The 22597-nt window shown below is 39.7% G+C and overlaps 1 long non-coding RNA gene across 1 annotated transcript in view; it reads left to right on the top strand.

Moving 5' to 3' along the window:
- The window catches only part of LOC103659468, a 134273-nt gene extending 113477 nt beyond the window's left edge, over positions 1 to 20796 (top strand). The window contains exons 2-4 of the long non-coding RNA XR_567482.2: positions 1710 to 1871; positions 3504 to 5204; positions 20667 to 20796. This is a non-coding gene — a long non-coding RNA (uncharacterized LOC103659468). The remainder of the gene's footprint in view (positions 1 to 1709; positions 1872 to 3503; positions 5205 to 20666) is intronic.
- The last annotated feature ends 1801 nt before the right edge of the window (positions 20797 to 22597 follow it).

Here is a 22597-nt window from a genome sequence, read left to right as displayed (position 1 = left end):
TTCTTATCCCACCTCTGATACTGACAACAGTCAGATAATTGAATTCCTTGGGGGAAAATTCTTGTTCCATTACATGTTTTGGCTTTACCCATATGAAAAAGCAAAAAAAGGCTTTCCCTTCCTGAGGCTTTGGCTGGACTGCTTCAACTCTGAGAAGATTCTTAATCGTGAATGGCTGTATCCAAATCCAAATTGTTAATTCTGTGATTTTGCTGTGGGCAAAGGTGGGATTTTGTGGATCTGTCATATTCTCTTTTTGCCCTTGAAAATGCTTCCAGGTTTTACCTCATTTATCTACAAAACATGGACTACATCCATGACCTCCCATGCTTTATAGCTTGCAATGATGATAATAATACCATGTATTTTACATAGAGCATTATACATACATAGATGTTTATTGTCTCCGTACCCTTTAAAGCAGAGATTTTTGCCATTTGCCTGAAGTGACACATTAAGTCAATGGCAGAGCCAAAATACGAGCTAGGATGTCTTCACTTTCACTGTTTTGCTCTTACTGCAACCGTAATTTTTAGGATATTATAAATAGGAATAAGGGAGGGAAAAAATGTGGTAGCTTACTGGACTGAGGTAATAATGTTTTTCTAGTGACAAAGAAACCTCTAGTGAGGAAGAAATACAAGGTCCTGCCCTCTCTCCGGCTTCATCTCATGCATTCTCTCCAGTTGCTTTCTTGCCTCTAACCTCACCGGTCTCTGTCCATGCCTGGACCAGATCAAACTCTTTCCCACTGCAGGACTTTCAAACAAACTATTTGCTTCACGTGGGTGCTCCTGTTCTCTCCCAGCCTCCCTCACCTGACTTTTCAGGGTTTTGTTGACATGTCTCTAGTTCCCAACCTAAGTAATACCCATGTCTCATTTAACTCAAGTTTCCCCCGAAGCAGAGCCGGAGACAAAGGTTATCGTCTAAGTGTACAGCAGGAGTGAGAACAGGGGAATGAAAGAGGGAGGGAGGGTGAGCCAACACAAGGATGCATCACTGAATTGACCACAGCTATGGGCAGCTGGTTGCTGGAGCACACAGGACTTTCTGGGGATCTTATGAAATACATTTGGCCATCTATCCATTGGTTCCTGTGGGGCATGGGTTGAAAGAGGTTTGGCTGGCAGTTCAATGCTATATGAGGTTTAAAGTTCTCTAAACAATACTCTATTTTTAATATAGATCAATCTTGAACAGATGAGTCTGCTGATCCCTGGGATCTCCTATACCTTTGGGCCTCTCAGCCAGAACTAAAGCTCTAGCAAGTGGGTAGAACCAAGACCCACAATTTCCACAATCCTTATACTTACCATACCTCGTATTGCTCCAGTGTTAAACCTACCACATAAGCCGGGGGGTCATCTTCCATCTGTGTGTCGTCCCTATCGCCGAAAGTCATAATCTTAGTACCTCTAATGCTCCTGCACGTCAGCTTGTCAGGCCACTACCAGCAACAGGGTGCTCGTCGCCATCTGATTGGTGAGTTGATTGAGCCCCAAGTTCACATTCTTATCCTTGGATCTGTCCAAAGTACAGTCTCGGATAAAGACTTTTTATATGAATAAGGAACAATGGAGTATCCTGATGCGTGTTTAACAACCAGCTGTCCAGAAAAAATGTATGTGTGCATTTACTACACATTTTTATGGACATAAATAATGTCCAGTAATCCCCCCTTACCGTGGTTTTACTTTCCATTTCAGTTACCAGCAGTCAGCCATGGATGGAAGTAAACAATCCTCTTCCTGACTTATTGTCAGAGGGTTGGTGGTAGCCTAACGGTCCATCACAGAGCCTATGTCATTTGCCTCACTTCATGTCATCACATGGACATTTTATCATTTCACATCAACATGAGAAGAAGGGTGAGTACAGTACAGTAAGATAGTTTGAGACAGACCACATTCTCATAACTTTTCTTACAGTATATTTTTATAATTGTTCTATTTTATTTTTGTTGTTTAATCTCTTACTCTGCCTAACTTACAAATTAAACATTATCATAGGTATATACATAGAGGAAAAAATAGTATATGTAGGGTTCAGTAATACCCGCAGTTTCCGGCATCCAGTGGGAGTCTTGGAGCATATCTCCTGCAGATAAGGGAGGACTACTGTATAGGACAAAATTTCCAAATCATAATAAGATGTACAGTGCTCTTTCTGGTAAATTCCATATAGCTTATTGATTTTCACAGGATGCTTTCACTGATTTTTGCTGAAGTTTTGTATCCATAAGCAACCTATGTTTGTGATTGATAAGAAAGTATAATTGCAATATGAATGTTGTTTATTTATACTAATACGTAAAATGAAAGGGAAACTGGGAAGGTGTGTGTCAGTTTCATTCATTCATAAATTATGTGAATGGCTTTTTTGCTGAATTGAATAATAGTTTGGAACACAGTTTTATGTGCCATTCACAATGTCATTGCTAGAGACATGACACACTTCTAAGTTTAATTTACATTATTAATATTTCCTCCATCATTTCCCAAAGTCTAGACAATCAACCAAATAATCAAATCCTAATTTGTAACATTTGCCTATTTCTGCGATATAGATACTTCTGCTATGGCTAATATCGAGCTACTAACATGATGTCACTGAATGTGCACTTGGGAATAGATGCAATGTTACACACCGTTACATAGTATTTCCACCAAAGAGATACAGTAATAGATGTCAATAACCTCAAGAGCATGGATAATAATAAGAGGGAGTAAAATAATTAGGAATCTTGAGTATTTATTATCTTTGTTCTAAAACATCATTTAATTTTAAGTTTGCATAATTTAATTTTTTTAAAGATTTTATTTATTTACTTGACAGAGAGAGAGACAGCCAGCGAGAGAGGGAACACAAGCAAGGGGAGTGGGAGAGGAAGAAGCAGGCTCCCAGTAGAGGAGGGAGCCTGATGCAGGGCTCGATCCCAGGACCCTGGGATCATGCCCTGAGCTGAAGGCAGACGCTTAATGACTAAGCCAGCTAGGCGCCCCAATGCATAATTTAATTTTAAATAATGCCTGTGTTTACCACCAAATGGCAAAATTTCCGAGATTTAATAATTGTATGAGAAACAAACTGAGGGCCTCAGAGGGGAGAGGGGTGGGAGAATGGGATAGACCGGTGATGGGTAGTAAGGAGGGCACGTATTGCATGGTGCACTGGGTGTTATACGCAACTAATGAATCATCGAACTTTACATCGGAAGCCGGGGATATACCGTATGGTGACTAACATAATATAATAAAAAATCATTAAAAAAATAATAAAATAAAATAAAATCTTAAAAAAAAATAATAATTGGCTCTTGCCTGGAGGAGCCAGTGCAGCACCTGTCTGGGGGCGGGGGGGGGGAAGAATCATGAAACGAGGGGGAGACAATACAAGGACGCATCACTGAGATGACCACTGGTATGAATGACTGGGTGCTCACTGTCACAGGACCTTCTGAGAACCCTTTGAAATGTGTCTCAAATGTTTTCTGCCACCAGACTTCAGAAGGAGGGAAGTGTTTATGCGGCGGCACATGTGTGAGTGTGAAGTGGGTTCTCGAAGTCATGCCACACCATGAAGTCAAGAGAAGCTCCGGGGCCGGAGCCTGGACCCCTGCAGCCTGGGTCTTGTAGAGGTGCCATGGGATTGCCCTTGCGGGGAACGGGTTGAAGCCTGCTCTGGACTCATTACCACAGCAGTCGCTGGACTAGAAGTGAGGCCAGATGGATTTGCAGTGGCAACGAGGCAGTACTTGATTAAATCCTCTTCCTCTGTCTCACGGCAGACAGTTCCTTCCTTTTGATTTTTCATGGCATTCATTTATGTCAGTATTTTTTTTTCGGCCATTACACCACTTGGCTGCAGATTCTGAGGTCAGAACTATGTCTCTTTGCCCCCCACCGTCCCCAGTGCCTGGCACTTGCACTTTCCCCCTTACAGGCAATGAATACATTTGTTGACAAATAAATACATAAATAGGAGATGACAAGCACTCTTCAATCATTCTCTAACCTCTCCCTCTCCCTCCCACAGTCACCATCCACCTTGATAAACAACAGCAAGTAATCCAGTGTTTGTATGTAGCTAACATTACTAAAGTTGGAGGTAATGAAAGGATGCAGTCACATCTTTTTCCTCGTCTCTGACCATTTTTGGGGGTTCCTACCATCAGGCTCCTCCCATTAGTGGGAAAGCAATGAATCTTTCTTCCCGTAGTTGGCTCCTTCTCGACTCCGTTCTTCCATACCCAGAACCACCAATATGCTCTGGCCAACAACGGTTGATTCGCTTCCTGTCCCTCTCTCTAGAAGCACAGAAACCTTGCCAGGAGGATCGAAATCACCTTCTTTTCATTTTCTTCCCTCTTTCTCCAGTCTGCTCATACGAATGAGCGAAATAGCGATTTATTTCCTCACTAATGTGAATTATGATACTTCCCCAGTGAAAAATTTTCCAGAAAGAAAAAGTGCCTGTGGTTAGTTTGGGTTTTAATTGTCAAAATTTCGCATCTTCATCACAAATGCCTAATGTTTGGGAGACTGCTCGACACACAGCAGAAACCAATATTAATTCTGTTCACTTTTGCCGGTGAGTCTTAAACCTCAGCCATTCCCATGCAATTCTCACATTTTTGACATATTTAAATGCCACCAGAACTATTACTTATTTCAGAGTTTCTTTAAATCATGTCACTTTTTTATTTAAATAAGATTATTTAAGTGGTAAATTGTATTGCCTACCATAAATAGAGCTTTTTGAATCACCCATTATAACTAGAAAGTAACCATAAAACATATTGTTATGGACTGAATGTTTGTGTCCCCCCAAAATTCATTTGTTGAAGTTCTAACCCCCATTGTGATGATCCTTTGGGAGGTAATTGGATTTAGATTAGGTCACGAAAGTGGAACCCCTATTATGGGATTAGTGTTCTTAGAAGAGGAATAGACCACAGCTCGTGCTCCTTGCTCACTAGAGTGCTCCCACTAGCTCTCTCTCTCTCTCCCTCCCTCCCGTATGAGGAACCACTCAGAAGGAACCTTTTGGCAAGCTAGAAAGAAGGCCCTCACCAAGAACTGAATCTGCCAGCACCATGATTTTGGACTTGCCAGCCTCCAGGACTGTGAGAAGTAAATGCCTATTGTTAAGCCATCCTGTCTGCGGTATTTTGTTACGGCAGCCTGATGAGACTAAAACACGTACGTATAACTGAAAAGAGTTCATTAGCTAAGTACCATCTTCATCTATACCTGATAAATACCTTGAATGTGATGCCTGTTCTCTCATCGTTTAAAAAAAAAAGTAGATGAGCAAGTGTTAATAAATTTTTAACAATATGAGAGATTTTTCTCCTGATGTCAGAAAGATTAAAATAGAATTTAAAAGGGAGTGACTTCCTCACAGTGGCTGTCTATGCTTCGTGAAATTGTATTTTGTACTCTGCCAAATTGTCTTATGCATATGTCCCAGACTTAGGGAAACACTGGCCTGCATTCTTGTTGTCCATAGGGGTAGACATCTGAGAAGGCACTGCTCAGTTTTTGAATATTGGTGCTCATTTGCAAGAGAACACCCCAACTTTATGTTTTAATCTCCTGCTTTCTTTAATGTCCATGAACCTATTGTTTGATTATCTCAGTTTGCGTGCTGGAAAGCTGCTGTGGTAAACCACAAAGACTTCTGGGATAGGAGGGTGGGGAGGGGGTCCTGGCTTTCCTTTGGGCTGTGTAAACTGGGCAGATCCCTGATTTGCCTCGCTTCCGTTGCTCTGCCTATAAACGAGGTGTCACAATCAGTGGGAGAAATGAGGCAAAATGACATGTAGTAGATGTAGAGATTGGGCCAACCCCATGTTCTGCCTGATCTATGTCAAAGCCTTTAAATTGTTACTTATAACCGTGGGAAAGTGCCTTGCTGTGAACACCACCTATCACTAGTATTGTAGCAGAAAAACTGCTAAGAATGCTGAACCAAGTCATTATTCCCAAGCTGTGACAGGCATAGTTCTGCGAATTGATTTGAGGTGGTACACATGTACAAATTATCTGTAATTGTAATAGCCCCGCATCGATTTTTACAATTGCCTTCCTAATTGCGGAATAGAGGAAGTTTCTATTTAATATTAATGCATATAAATGCATTATATAAGGGGTGTCTGGCTGGCTCAGTTTGTAGGACCTGCGACTCTTGATCTTGGGGTTGTGAGTTCGAGCCCCATGTTGGGTGTAGAGATTACTTTAAAAAAAAATCTTAACAAAAATAAATAAATAAATAAATAAAATTAAGGCATTTAAGTAAAATAGGTGAGTCAGTTTATTTTTTAAAAGGATTTATTTGGGCACCTGGGTGGCTCAGTCAGTTAAGTAACCACCTTTGGCTCAAGTCGTGATGTCAGGGTCCTGGGATCAAGCCCCGCATGGGGCTCTCTGCTCATCAGGGAGTCTGCTTCTCCCTGTCCCTCTCCCTCTCCCTCTGTGCTCTCTCTCTGTGTCTCTCTCAAATAAATAAATAAGAGAGAGAAGAGCATGAGCAGGGGGAAGGGCAGAGGGGGAGAGAGAGAGAGAGAGAGAGAGAGGGAGAGAGAGAATCCCAAGCCGGCTCCCTGCTGAGCACGGAGTCTGACATGGGGCTCCATCCCACAACTCTGAGATCATGACCTGAGCTGAAAGCAAGAGTTGGAAGTTTAACTGACCAAGCCACTGAGGCACCCCAACAAGTGAGTCGGTTTTAAAAAAACCACTACACTGGTAAACAAGGCATGATGTGTGAATATCACCAAATCTGTGAGATGGAACTCAGGTGGCTGAAGCTTAGGAAACACCAACTTGATTGTTAAGATACCTCTGGTCTTGGGGCGCCTGGGTGGCACAGCGGTTAAGCGTCTGCCTTCGGCTCAGGGCGTGATCCCGGCGTTATGGGATCGAGCCCCACATCAGGCTCCTCCGCTATGAGCCTGCTTCTTCCTCTCCCACTCCCCCTGCTTGTGATCCCTCTCTCGCTGGCTGTCTCTATCTCTGTCGAATAAATAAAAAAACAAAATTCTTTAAAAAAAAAAAAAAAGATACCTCTGGTCTAAAGCAGTAAAATTCTGTGCCCTAGTTTCTCCTAAAGTTTTATAGTAATTAAGAGCCTCATCTGTTTTCTAAAGATGCTGTGAAAAATCATTAAAGAATAAGGTTGCAAAGGCAGGAGGTTCATGGGAACTCGGTACTTTCTGCTCATTTCTGCTGTGAACCTAAAACTACTCTTACAAATAAAGTCTATTTTAAAAGAAACAAACAAACACACAAAAAACAAGCAAAAACAAGAACCAAAAAATAAATGGTAAAGCGTTTCCTGTTACAAGCGCAGAAAACTTAGTAACAACTCTACTACTGCAATTTTATGCATAACCCTTTGTTATATAAATCAGATATGCATTTTGACCTCTATATATGCCATCTTAATGACTTGCTCTTTATTGTACAATTGGAAAACTTATTCCTCTGACGTTACATAGGGTAAGTAATTTACTGAGAGATTTTATTCAGTATTAAACCATGTCTTGGGTACTTGATACATCTATTCCTGTCATTGCGGCTTGTTAGATTTCGAACCTTTAGGTGAAGAAGACCAAGGTAAATTGCCCTTGTCTGCGCAGAACACAATATTCTGGTGTAAATTATGATTGCAATAACATTGTAGTATTGTTGAGGAATAATTGTGAACTTCCATCAGGAATATATGGCAGCGGTTAAACATAGGAAGATTATCTAGAAGCTGCAATGGTGGCAAATCATAAACCTGATGTGTGGTAATTCAACACGTCTACTTTGAGCCCAGATACAGCTTTAACCGTTTTTCTAGAGAGAGCTATGCCTTTGGTTTGCTATTCTGCCAGTATCATGAAAGTCTTAATGATTTTGTCTTTGAACTTGAACTTGTGTCGCATAAGTGATGTTCAATGGGACAGTGCAGCATGCACTCGAGCAGAGGAGACATGCACAAAACATGTACCCACTCTTCCCTTCACAATCCTTTTGCATATGGCACGCCCACCGCCCCGGGAGCACAGCATTCTGGCAAACCCGCAGTGAGACTCAAAGCAAGCAGAAGGTGTTACATCCAGAAATGAGTAAGTGGCGGTGTTGACAGTCCCAAGAGGACATGCTTTCCACTGGAATCACAATTTGTTTCAAATGCAGAAAGAAGGTGATGGCATTCTAACACAAAAAACAAGGAACCCTATCACATCCTCTCTCACTTGTATTACTTCCCTGTCTTAGCCAGCAACTTATACTCGAAATGACGACACAGAAGGAAAGGGGAAGATAAGGCAGCCCATAGATCCCTTTCCCTTCAGCTCTCCCTTACTCAGCAGTAAGGCAAAGTAGAATGTTGGTGAAATAGAAACAGTTGAGTTAGTTTGGTGTACCTTTTCTAGTACCCTGGTAAGAATGAAATGCATATGTATATAGGAGCCAAGAGATAAGAACTGTGCAATTTCAATGATTCCTTGTATGAGTTAATGCTTTTATGGTTAAAGCTGGCATTGAAAAATATAAATAGTAAAATTCATGCTATTAATGAAGAAAATGTTTTTACTTAGAAAAACATTAAATAGCAAATAAAAAGCATCACAAGTCAAAAGAGAGACCAAAGAAAGGAAAAGCTTTTCTATTTCAGTACCTTTAACACCATTCTTTTTCCTGTTTTTTTAACAAAGGTTTCCACAAATGACGTATGCTTACCTGTTTGCAGAGAATGGCATATAAATGCAGTTTTGGCTAAATGTAGAAAGATAGTGTGGTTTCTAAAGATACTTTTCAGCCCAGGGCGCCTGGGTGGCTCAGTCAGTTAAGGCTCCAGCTCTTGGTTTCAGCTCAGGTCATGATCTTGACGTGGTGGGATCAAGTCCTGCTTGGGCTCTGTGCTCAGTGGGGAGCCTGCTTCCGATTCTCTCTCCCTCTTCCTCTTGCTCCCGCTCGCACCCTCTCTCCCTCAAATAAATAAGATCTTCTTTAAAAAGCTCTACTTTTCAGCCCAAATATTCCTTAATTCCATGTACTTAAGATAATTCTCATGGATCCTTGAAGAATCTGCTAGGCCTGCACTACTGAATGGGATATTAGAGGCCTTCCCTGAGCATTTCTGCCTCAAGAGAAAGTTAATCACTACCGCTCTGTGCTACTTCTGTGCCTCAATTTTACTGTTGTACTTAGGACAACGTGTTATCATGAATATGTTTATAGATGTGTCTCCCATGTTCGACTTTGGGCTTCTTGAGGAGAAAGACTGAAATTACTTATCTCTGTAATCCCAGAAACCTGGCTCAGAGAAGATATTCAATAACTGTTAATAAGTCATTCAAATTATTTTTTAATACCTTACGTCTAGAATAGATGTCTCTAGAGTGTCTCTAGAGTAGATTATTTCAACTCTGAAATATCTGTCCCTCTGTGCCAGAAAAATTCTGGACAGGCATAATATCCAAGAAACTGTTGCAGGTGGGATTTGGATTCTAGGGTCTCCAAGACCAGTATTCTTTTCACTACATGGCACTGTTTGTGGTCAGAAGAGAGTGGAATAGAAACGCAAGAGTTTGCAGATTGTGGTTCTATCCATTTGCTCAAGCTTTAGATATGGCTCAGGGGCCCAAAGGTCAAGGAAATCCTCGTGCCTGGCAGCCTCATCTGTTTTCAAGGCTGCCCTGTATAACAAAACAGTGTTGGTTAGAGATCTTCAAACCCCATGCAATATTGAGTTGAGAGTCAAACCATTCAAGCAAATGCCTTACATTTAGAATAGATGCTGATTTATCAAAGAGTCATTAGCTATCAGAAACTTAGGTAAATCATGCATATATGTGACCTGCATGGGAAAATGCAAATGGGCCTGGAGACAAAGATAATTCAGAAGAATCCAGGGTCTGTAGAGAATAGTCAGGTGGCCTCACATTTTAGGGTTTTTGGACTTACAGTTAAGAACAGTCAAAAAGGCATTTTCTGAATGTCTTGTTACCACATAGATGATATGCTTCCTGTTAGCCTAAACCCATGGTGGCAGAAATAAGAACTGAGTGAGCTCTCAGTGAGAAATGGAAGGGAAGGGTGGGATTAGGCAGACCATCAGATCCACATCTGCGATAATATAGATAAAGTGAGGAAATCACATTACAATCCAAGTTACCCAGTTAAAAAATCAAATCATTATGCCCAAATCATTTTTGGCTTGACTCACAGAAATAATTAACTCATTCTTCCACCTGTATGTAGTAGAAAATAGTAGATCCTAACACTTGCAGAGAGCTCGCTCTGATTTCTGCGTGTACTGGTTTTCATGAGGCAGGAATCACAACACCTTCTTGGAATCCTGTAAACCGCAGTACCTAGGAGCAGTAGCTCTTCTCTCTTTCCCTCCCTCTTTTTCTTGTTTCCTTCCATCTCACATCTTTAACCTAAATATATTTAGATAGGTGCAATAAGCCAAGTTCATTTTTGTGAAGTCAGTGTGTATATTCCTTTATGACAAAATATCTGGTTCTGGCCATCATAAAAAGGAATGGCATTGGACTTGATAAATAATAAAACATCCACTGCAGCAACAATAACTTTTATTCTCAATGCTCCTTTCAAGGTAAAAGCCTTGGGCACACTAATAGGCTCAAGTCAAGCAAAGCCAAGAGAGTTCCATCGATGTATCAGGTAATTTGCCCCTGGCAAAATCCCAGGCCTGAGACCAGTGTTGACTTGGCAATCCAACCTATATTTTTCAAGTGCTCATTAACTGTAAGTCTTTTAAAAATTGCTTGCTTAGTGTATTTTATCTCATAACCTCCAGGTACAGTCTTAAAGGCACAGCATGAGGAATGGTAGCCAATGGTAGCCATCATTAACAGTAACACTTGGCTCGTCTTAATACAGTCTGTGTGTGTGTGTGTGTGTGTGTGTGTGTGTGTGTGTGTGTGTTGTGTGTGTGAGAGGGAGGGAGGGTGCAGGGGAAGAGAGAGAGCCAGTCACCCTCCCACTGTTCACAAATGGGCCAACTATCTTCAGAGCAGCAGTGCAACAAAGAGAAACCACCAGACTTGCTCTCAGGAGACTTGGGTTCTAGTTCTACCTCTCCCACAGATGTCAGGAAGCCTGTCTAGTCTTGCCACTTCTCTGGAACCCTGATGTAATGAAGAGTTTGAATAAAATGAGGTTTGAGATTCCACCCGCATATAATATTCTAATAACTAATTCTAAAATTATCGCAGAGACTTAGACTTCTCTTCTTTCCTTCCCGAGTTCATCCCACTCCAATAGGAGGTTCCAATTTGCATAAGGGGGCTTCCCTCATCATTATTCCTCCTGCCTGTGCTTGCTCTTGCACCCCACACTGAATCTTCTAATTTCTCATATAGGCCAACTGTATTATAATATACTTTGTTTCTGAGCCAAGAAGCAATTTGCTGAAGCCTCTCTTCCTGGGTTCAGCCAGGCCAAGTGGGGTATGATGTACTTCTAGGTACCCAAACGTGGTGCCCAGTGGTTAGCACCATGCTCCACGCTGCAAGTGTCCGGCATCCTCAGCTTCTGATAGTCGGCCTCTGAGTTCCTTCCCCTGATTACCAAAAGAAATCTGAGAAATTAAAGGAGAAATAGAGAAGAAACCATAAACTGTAATCCCACTACCCAGGCAACCCCCCTCAACTTTTGGGTATAGATCTGTAGTAAATTGTGGCAGGAAGGCTCCCAAAATGTGTTCGTACCTCCCTGTAGCCACACCTTTGGGTCTTCGTCTCTCGCCATTGACTCGGGGCTTGGCCAATGGGACAACAGCAAATGTAACACAAGCAGAGACTTGGAAAATGCTTATGATTATGCTTGGCCTCTCTTGCTGCCCTTGGAATGTACTGCCACCTTGTAAATAAGCCTATGCTAACCTTCTGAATGACAAGGGACATGTGCCTAGTTGCCCCTGTCGCCTCAGCCGACACTCAGAAAATCCCCAGGAGCACAGCTGACGAGTCGAGTAGCAGCTGAACGCAGACACTTCAGTGAACGCAATCAAGACCAGCAGAATAACCACCAGTAAGACCAGTCCAGAGCACGAACCCACTGAATCTCAAGCTAAATAAGCGGTTGTTCTCTAAACCAATGCGTTTTGTAGTCTGTTATGCCGCAAAATCTCACATAAAGTAATCCTTTAGTCTTTTCCTATAAAATAAAGTCAAGATTATACCATATATACTATTCTAGAACCAGCTTCTTTCACACGATTCTTTCCAAATCTTTAATATTATTTTCCTTCTCACAAAAGTTCTATCAGGGTGAAGAATTATACCGCTTTTGTTCAATGCTCTATTTCCAGTGCATAGAACATTACTGCAAACATAGTCAGAGCTCAGTGAACATTTGTTGAATGGATGATAGAGGACATGATTTTTTTTGGATGGTTGAGTAGTGTTATACAGAGTTACCACCTTTGCCCCGTTCTGAGTTCTTGCTTCTCTAATAGGTTTGGCATCTCAGTTTTCCACTAGAACTGGAATTCAGATGAGTTCTTCCTATTGCCTAGAAACTGCATGGATCTCTGGCCCTACGTCATGGTCAGGAGGAGGGTTTTGCTCAGCAACCTTTACAACTCCATCCAAATAGCCTGTGCTCTGAGGGTGTACGTGTGCCTTATCAGGGTTTACATTTGTGTTAGAGAGATCTCTAGTGTGGCAAGGGCAACATGCCACGGTGTTTCATTTATGTGTCTCTTTCTTCTGCTTCGTGAACTTCTGCGGATAAGGGTTCAGGCCCCAGGGTGCCTGGGATATAATAAGCCCTTGATCAGTGCTTGTGGAATAAATGAACAAATTAACTTACACATTGCAAAGGACTCCTCTGACAGCAGCACACACATAATTTCACTCTTTTAAATAAGAAATGCACTTCTATTACAAACAATTAATACATTAAGAATTATAATAACATTGTGAGAAAGCATATTTATGATAAAAAAAAACACCTTAAGTAGGAAATACCACTGAGGAGGACATTTCTTAAATGGCTTTAATTCCATCTGAATCTTTTTAAAGGCATGAGGAAATGAAACTAGGAAAGTGGGAAACAGAAGCAGGACATAGAAAGGGAGCCTAATGCTCCAGTTTGCAGTTTGCAATGCTCCATTCTGTGCCGTACGTAGGAGCGAGACAATATCGGTTTACATATTGGTTTAAACACAATTAAAACATAGAGGTTAAAGCCTGAACTTAGGCTAATGGCAAATAAAGAAGGGATATTAGGTCTGCCATTGATTGGAATTCTTTTTGGGATTCTTCGTTAAAGAGAAAACTCTGTGCTTTTGTAAAAACTGCCATTCTGTGAAAAACTACCTAAGAATAGGACTCGGCCAAGGAATGTTAAGACCCGCATTATTCACGCACATATACACATGTGAAATTCCTACACATTACTCTGATTGCTGTAATAAACTTAAAAGACTTTAGTTTAGACAACAAGGGGCTTTGTTATAGTAAGCACAAACTCTAATTAATGTGTTGCAGTTCTCTCCTTTTAAAAGATACTGGTTTAAGTTCGGACTTCGACTGAATATAATTCACACACACAAACATTTTAATGTACTCACCCTATGGAAGTCTATGCCAACAACATTGCTGGTCATTCTTTAACTATCAGAGGGCAGAGACAACATCTTTGAAACTCTCTCAGGCCACAGAAGCACCATTTACCTAAAGTCAGCTCTGGTAGGTCTTTGGTTCCAGCATAAAAACATTTTTATTCTATTTTAATTATTTCAGTTCCTTTTTGACATACTCAGTTCAAGTAAATTTGTAATTCTACTCAAGAAATAATAAAGTATACAGGTCCAGGAAACAAGAAACAAGAAAGGGAAGGAATAGAAAAAGATTTTCGTTGTGATAAAGAGATGAGTAAGGACCTTTCAATTTTTTATTTAGAAATAAGCATTGGTTAGAGTGTTATTAGTACCAAGATGCTAACATTTGATCTTAGAGATTTTGATGCTGATTTCTAAATTTGTGCTCATTTTTACAAAACAACAGAACACAAAATTTTCAGTTAGCTCACTTTTTAAAAAAATTTGTCACTCAGGTTTAATAATTATAAATATTTGGTATTGTCTGCTTCACATTTTTTTTTTTTTTTACATTTTTAAAAGATTGCAGTGTAGTTGACACACGATGTTACATTAGTTTCAGGTGTAGATTACAGTGATTCAGTAAGTCTATGCATTACCTATGCTCACCACAAGTGTCGCTACAATCTGTGAGCACGCAACACAATACAATTGGCTACATCCCCAATTGTACCTTTTATCCCTGGGACTTATTCATTCCATAACTGGAAGCCTGTATCTCCTACTTCCTTTCACTCATTCTGCCCATCTCTCTATCTCCCTCCCCTCTGGCAATCATTAGCTTGTTCTTTGTACTTATGGGTCTGTTTCTGCTTTTCGTTTGTTCGTTTTGTTTTTTTAAATTCCGCATATAAATGAAATCGTATGGTATTTGTCTTTCTCTGTCTGACTTAATTCACCTAGCATAATATCCTCTGGGTCTATTTGTATTGTCACAAATGCCAAGGCCTCATTCTATTTTAGAACTGAGTAATATTCCATTGTGTATATGCTGTACATCTTTATTCATCCGTTGATGGACATATGGGTTGTTTACATATCTCAGCTATTGTAAATAATGCTGCAATAAATATAGGGGTGCACATATATTTCTGAATTAATGTTTTCGTTTTCTCTGGGTAAACACCTAGTAGAGGAATTATTGTATCATATGATGATTCTATTTTTAATTTTTTGAGGAACCTCCATACTGTTTTCCACAGTGACTACACTAATTTACATTCCTACCAATAGTGCATAAGAGTTCCTTTTTTTCTACATCCTTGCTAATACATGTTCTTACTTGTGTTTTGATTCTAGCCTTTTTGACAGGTGTAAGTTAATACCTTGCTGTGGTTTTGATGTGCATTTCCCTGATGAATATTGATGTTGAGCATCTTTTCATGTGTCTGTTAGCCATCTGTGTCTTCTTTGGAAAAATGTCCTCTGTTTATTTTTTAATTGGATTGTTTGGGTTTTTTTTGGTGTTGAGTTGTATAAGTTCTTTATGTATTTTGGATACTAACTCCTTATCAGATATATCATTTGCAAATATCTTCTGTCATTCAGTGGCTTGCCTTTGCATTTTGTTGATGGTTGCCTTTGCTATGCAAAAGATTTTTATTTTGGTATAGTCTCAATAGTTTATTTTTGGTTTTGTTTCTTTTGCCTGAGGAGACATATCTAGAAAAAAATGTTCCTAAAGAAACTATTGTCTATGTTTTCTTCTAGAAGTTTTATGGTTTCAGGTCTCATGTTTGGGTCTTTAATCCATTTTGAGTTTATTTTTGTATATAGTGAAAGAAAGTGGTCCGGTTTCATCCTTTTGCATGTAGCTGTCCAGTTTTCCCAACACCATTTGTTGAAGAGACTATCTTTTCTCCAGTATATATTCTTGCCTCCTTTGTCATAGATTAATTGACCATGAAAGTGCAGGTATGTTTCTGGTTTCTTTATTCTGTTCCATTGATCTATGTATCTACTTTTGTGCCAGTACTATACTATTTTGACTGCTATAGCTTCATTGTATATCTTGAAATCTGGGGTTGTGATACCTTCAGCTTTGTTCTTTCTCAAGATTGTTTTGGTTACTTGGGGTCTTTTGTGGTTCCATACAAATTTTAGTATTATTGGTTTTAGTTCTGTGAAAAATGCTGCTGGTATTTTAGTAAGGATTTGAATCTGTAGATTACTTTGGGTAGAAGGACATTTTAATGACATTAATTATTTCAATTCATTTCCATTTGTGTCATCTTCAATTTCTTTCATCAATGTGTATAGTTTTTAGAGTACAGGTATTTCACCTCCTCGGTTAAGTTTATTTCTAGGTATTTTATTCCTTTTGGCACAATTATAAAAGGAATTGTTTTCTTAAATTCTCTTTCTGCTCATTCATTATTAGTGTATATAAATGTAACAGATTTCTGTGTATTAATCATGTATCTTGCAAAACTTTACTGAATTCATTTATTACTCCTAATAGTTTTGGGTTTTTTTTTTGTTTTTTTTTTTTGGTGGAATCTTCAGGGCTTTCCATGTGTATTATTATGTTACCTGAAATAGTGACAGTTTAACTTCTTAACAATTTAGGTGACTTTTATTTCTTTTTGTTGTCTGATTGCTGTGGCTAGGATTTCCAGTACCATGTTTAATAAAAGTGGTGAGAGTGGATGTCCTTGTCCTGTTCCTGACCTTAGGAGAAAAACTCAGGTTTTCACTGTTGAGTAGATATTAGCTGTGGCTTTGTTATATATGGCCTTTATTGTTTTGAGGTATGTTTCTTCTAAACCTACTTTATCATGAGTTTTTGTCATGAATAGATATTGAATTTTGATAAATGTTTTTTCTGTATCTACTGAGATGATTACATGATTTTTATCCTTCATTTTGTTAATATAGTGTATCACATTGATTTGAGAATACTGAACCATGCTCGCAACCCCAGCATAAAGCCCATTTGATTGTGGTGAATGATCCTTTTAGTGTAATATTGAATATGGTTTGTTACTATTTTGTTGGATTTTTTGCATCTATGTTCATCAGGGATATTGGCTTATAGTTTTCTTTTGTTGTATTGTCTTTGCTGGCTTTGGTATCAGGGTAATGCTGGCATCATGGAATGTATTTGGAAGTTTTCCTTCCTCTTCAATTTTTTGGAATAGTTTGAAGAAAATAGGTGTTAACTTTTCTTTAAATGTTTGATAGAATTCATCTGTGAATCCATCTGGTCCTGGACTTTTTTTCCTCCAGAATTTTCTGATCACCAATTTAATTTCATTACTAGTAATTTGTCTGTTCATTTCTATTTCTTCCTGATTCCGTTTGGGAAGATTATATGTTTCTAAAAATTTATTCATTTCTTCTAGGTTGTGCGATTTGTTGGCATATAATCTTTCATAGTAGTCTCTTCTAATATTTTAAAAAGATTTTATTTATTTATTTATTTGAGAGAGAGAGAGCACAAGTGGGGGAGCAGCAGAGGGAGAGGGAGAAGCAGGGCTCAATCCCAGGACCCCAGGATCATGACCTGAGCTGAAGGCAGATGCTTAACCGACTGAGTCACCCAGGCACACATTCTAAAATAACTTCTGCTTTACTCTCCCCTCCATGTTTTATGTATATGTCATCATGTTTTACATCTTTTTTTCAAATTTTTTAACTTTTTTTTTGAAAGAGAGAAAGAATGGGGGGCAGGGACGGCAGAGGGACAGGGAGGCAGAGAGAATCTTAAGCACGCTCCACACCCATGCAGAGCTTAGCAGGGGGCTTGATTTCAGGACCCTGAGATCATGACCTGAGCTGAAATCAAAAGGCGGATGTTTAACCAAATGAACCACCCAGGCACCCCTATTTCTTTTTTTTTTTTAACTTCTTTTTTTTTTTTTTAAAGATTTTATTTATTTATTTGACAGAGAGAGAGAGAGCACAAGCAGGGGGAGTGGCAGGCAGAGAGAGAGGGAGAAGCAGGCTCCCCATGGAGCAGGGAGCCTGATGCGGGGCTCAATCCCAGGACCCTGGGATCACGATCCGAGCCGAAGGCAGACGCCGAACTGACTAAGCCACCCAGGCGCCCCTCTTTGTTACTTCTAGTTGCAGCCTTTTCTTTTCCCCTTAAAAAAGTCCTCTTACCATTTCTTGTAAGGCCGGTTTAGTGGTAAAGAACTCCTTTAACTTTTGTTTGTTTGGGAAGCTCTTTATCTGTCCTTCAATTCTGAATGATAAACCTTGCCCAGGAGAATATTCTTGGTTTTGGGTTTTTTCCTTTCCGTACTTTGAATATATCATGCCCTGCTAAAGTCTAGCCTGCTATTTATTTATTTATTTATTTATTTGAGAGAGAGCGAGTGCAAGTGGTGGGGAGAGACAGAGGGAGAAGCAGATTCCCTGCTGAGGAGGGAGCCCGATGTGGGGCTCGATCCCAGGACCCCGAGATCATGACCTGAGCCAAGAGCAGGTGCTTAACCAACTGAGCCACCCAGGCGCCCCAATCGCTGACATTTTAATTATTATGTATCTTGATATGGACCTCCTTGGAGTCATCTTCTTTAGAGCTCTCTGTGCTTCCTGAAAATGGATGTCTATTTTCTTCCCCAGATTAGGGAAGTTTTCAGTTATTATTTCTTCAAATAAATTTTCTGCCCTTTTTTCTCTTTTCTCCTTCTGGGACCCCCTATAATCTGAATGTTTTGTTCACTTGATCTTGTCCAAGAGATCTCTTAACCTATCCTTATTTTTTAACATTCTTTTTCTTTTTTTTTTTTTTTCTATTCAGCCTATGTGCTTTCTATTACCCTATCTTCCAGATCTTTGATCCATTCTTCTGCACCTACTGATTTATTGTTTATTTGCTTTAATATATTTTTCATTTCAGTTATTGTGTTCTTCAACTCTGATTGAATCTTTTTTATAACTTTCATCTCTTTGTTGAAGTTCTGAGTTCTTCTACTCTTCTTTCCTTGAATGATCTTAGTAATCTTTATAATCATTTCTTTAAATTCTTTATCAGGCCTATTGCTTATCTCCATTTCTTTTTTTTTTTTTTAAGATTTTTATTTATTTATTTGACAGAGAGAGAGACAACACAAGCAGGGGGGGTGGAAGAGGAAGAAGCAGGCTCCCAGTGGAAGAGCCCAATGTGGGGCTTGATCCCATAACGCTGGGATCATGCCCTGAGCCGCAGGCAGACGCCCAACGACTGAGCCACCCAGGCGCCCCATGCTTATCTCCATTTCATTTAGTTTTTTTCTGAGGTTTTATCTTCCTCTTTCATTTGGAGCCTATTCCTCCATCACCTGATGTTTGACTTTCTGTGTTTGTTTCTATGAATTAGGTGGAACAGCTACTTCCATACTTGAGGGAATGGTCTTAGGTATATGGTCATTCTTTGTGTAGGTTGTGTGCCTGGTGACTTTGGCTGGCTGGTTGGAGCTCTGCCTGGTGCGGGCTGGGCTCTTGGGGCACTCCATGCTGAAGCCGTCCTGGTAGGATGGCTGGAGCTTAAGTGGGCATGGGCTGGGGCAGTACCAGGGCTCTCCACACACACAGCACCCTGGCAGAACAGCTGAAGCTGAAGTCGATGCCAGCCAGAATGTCCTTTGGTGCTCCATGCAGGGGGTGCCCTGGAGGGGTGGCAGGATCTAAGGTGAGCCATGGGTGAGGAATCTTGGGGTGCTCCATGCAGGGGTTGTCCTGGCAGTTGCCACCCAAGGCTTTTAATTGCTCTACAAGAGTTTAGGAGAGTTGTTCCACTCCCTTATCCTGAATTTAGGCAAGCAGCTCTGATGGTATTCGATTCATTTGTTTACACTTCCTTATAAGATTTCATTCAAACAAAGATAAAAACAGGTTTTTATGCCCCGATGCTATTAAAGACAAAGGCTTCAAATGAATCCCTTGTCCTTCTGGCCTGTGGCTGAAGTCCCAAGACCACAGGCTGCACCTGGAACTCTGGCTGTCCATTTTGTAAACAAGAACACTTGACTCACAAGAGGATGAAGAAGAGAGGGGCTGGGTCAGAGCAGATGGCAGGGAGGCCAGGCTAGAGTCCCATGGCTGTTCTTTCAGTACTAAGATTGGAAACCACGGGAAGCACCTGTGTGGTAGACACTGTAAGTGACATAACATACAGCTAGTAAACAAAAAAGGTCGTCAATAACATTGTAAGGAAGCATATTTATATCCAGAAAAAATCTTAATTAGGAAATACCATCAAGGAGGAAATTTCCTCACTCCTTCCTTGTTAATAAAACTTCAGTTTAGAGGGGTGCCTGGGTGGCTCGGTCAGTTAAACATTGATCTCAGCTCAGACCTTGATCTCAGGGTTGTGAGTTCAAGACTATATTGGGCTCCATGCTGGGCTGAGCCTACTTAAACAAAGAAACAAACAAACAAATAAATAAATAATTAAAAAAACAAAAAGACATTTCAATTTAATTCAGGGCATCAATGTTCACAGTCCCAGGCAAAAATAATGATTGGCCTAAGTCAATCATAACAATCTTATTTTCTCTTTCTCTGCCTTTTTTTTTTTTTTTTGGTGGGGGAGGAGAGAGGCTTTTTTTTTTTTTTTTAAGGACAGTTTTAGGTTTACAGCACAATTGAGCAGAAGTTCAAAGACTTGCCATATACCCTCTGTCCCCACACACCAACCACCTCCCCAATTACTGACATCCCACACCACAGTGGTATATTTGTTACATTCGGTGAACCAACACTGATCCATCATTATCACCCAAAGTCTATAGTTTACATTAGGGCTCTTTCTTGGTGTAGTACATTTTATGGGTTTTACAAATGTATTAGTTTCACTGCTCTAAAAATCTTCTATGCTCTGCATATCCATCTCTCTGCCCCCTCCCCATCCCTGGCAACCACTAATCTTCTACTGTCTCCATAGTTTGCCTTTTCCAGAATGTCATATAGTTAGAATCATACAGTATATAGCCATTTCAGATTGGCTTATTTCACTTAATAATATGCATTTAAGTTTCCTCCATATCTTTTCATGGCTCAATAGGTCATTTCATTTATTTATTTTTATTTTCATTTTTTAGGTCATTTCTTCTAATACTGAATAATATTCCGTTGTCTGGATATAGAACAGTTTGTCTATCCATTTATATACTAAATGACATCTTGATTGTTTCTAAGTTTTGGCACTTATGAATAAAGTTGCTATAAACATTCATGAGGTTTTTGTGTGGATATAAGTTTTCAGTTCATTTGGGTAAATAAGAAGGGGCAGTATTGCTGGATTGTATGGTAAGAGTATGTTCAGTTTTATAAGAAACTGCCTTTGAAAGTGGCTGTACCATTTTGTATTCTCAACAGCAATGAGTGAGAGTTTTTTTTCCACATTCTCACAAGCATTTGGTATTGTCAGTGTTTTGAGTTTTAGCCACTCTAATAGGTGTATAGTAGTATCTTACTGTTTTAATTTGCTGTTCCCTAAGGACATATGATACTGAACATCATTTCACATGCTTACTAGCCATCTGTATATCTTCTATGGTGATGTGTCTCTTAGAGCCTTTTTTTAAATTGGATAGTTTATCTTTTTATTGTTGAGTTTTAAGTGTTTGTATACTTTGGACAACAGTCCTGTATCAGACGTGTCTTTTGCAAGTATATTATTGATGTGAAATGTTGGGGTCCCAGAGTGAAGGCCAAGAAAGAATTCTTGAGATACCTTCGGTGCAAAAAAGGTAGTTTTATTAAAGCACAGGGACAGGACCAATGGCAGAAAGAGCTGCACTGGGGTTGTGAGGGGTGACTGATTATACACTTTCAAGTTGGGAGGGGGTTAGGGATAGAATAAGTCTCTAAAGAATTTGGAAGCAAGGTTTTCAAGACCTTGAGGGGCTAGTTGTTGTTAGGATAAGGTCATTTACTGCTGTCTAGTAAAACCTTAGTCATGAGACCCTTCAGACGTATATCAATGGGTCATATGTTTGGAGGATGATTGCTAACATACATCTTATATTATGGGAGCGGGGGAAGTGCAGATAAAGGAAGTTTCCAAAATGATGTTTATACGTTAAAGAAGACTTACAAGATCCTGGAGTTCGGACTAATGTCAAGCTAAGGTTGCCTTTTGCCTCTAGCAAAGTATTAACCTTGAGGCAGTTGAGTTCCTGGAGGAAGGTCACTGTGCCTGTCTCAAGTACTTGTCAACGGGCTGTAAGATGTAAGGAAGTTTAATTTTTTTTCTGTATTTCTTTTGCCTTTGTTTTCCACGTCACTATTAGCTTTAACTATCTCTTCTATAATATGGGAAGAAAATTGTCTGTCTCGTAAGGTCACTGTGAAGATTAATAATGTATTTAGAGGTCACAGCTATATCACCTTTGCTCCATTTCGTTCTTCACATATTCAATGTCAAAATAAGGTTAGCAAAGAGATCAAGGCAACATCTGTTAGAAAAGAGACAAGAAGGAAGCTTGAGTGTTAATGAGTTATGCTGATAGAAGCTCTGTGAACTAGAGGTCTCTTAAAGTCAGCAAAGAGGTGTCTACCTGGAGTCACCCAGCATTAAATGACCTGCAGCTAAGGAGCAAAAAGAGCTTTCAAACCCAATTGAATAAAGAAGTCAAAATTAATACTCCCAGGGAGCAATAGAAATTCATTGGCTTCCTTGTATGCATTGCTTGTGATAACAATCTGATTTTTTAAGTACAGTCAATATTTGTTGAATTAATGATATGTTAAAACATTGAAACCTATTTAGCAGTCCCTGTAACAATATTTACCTGGCTTATAAAATCATTTTGGTATTTCCTTGCAGTTATAATTGGAGAAAACTCTCATAGCTTCTACCCAGGAGGAGGTCTAAGATGAATTCAAGAACACCTTGAGAGTTTTGACCCAGTCTCATAAGATATTTCATCACAACCAAAGTAAATTTAAATTTACATTATTTTAGGAAGAAGCAATATCCAAAGGAGATTTAGGCAGTTTAACCCATGAAGGAATGAGGATTATACTA

The sequence above is a fragment of the Ursus maritimus genome, unplaced genomic scaffold (assembly GCF_017311325.1).
Source record: "Ursus maritimus isolate PB19 unplaced genomic scaffold, ASM1731132v1 scaffold_1, whole genome shotgun sequence".
Taxonomy (NCBI): Eukaryota; Metazoa; Chordata; class Mammalia; order Carnivora; family Ursidae; genus Ursus; species Ursus maritimus.
This window is presented reverse-complemented; position numbering and strand designations above follow the sequence as displayed.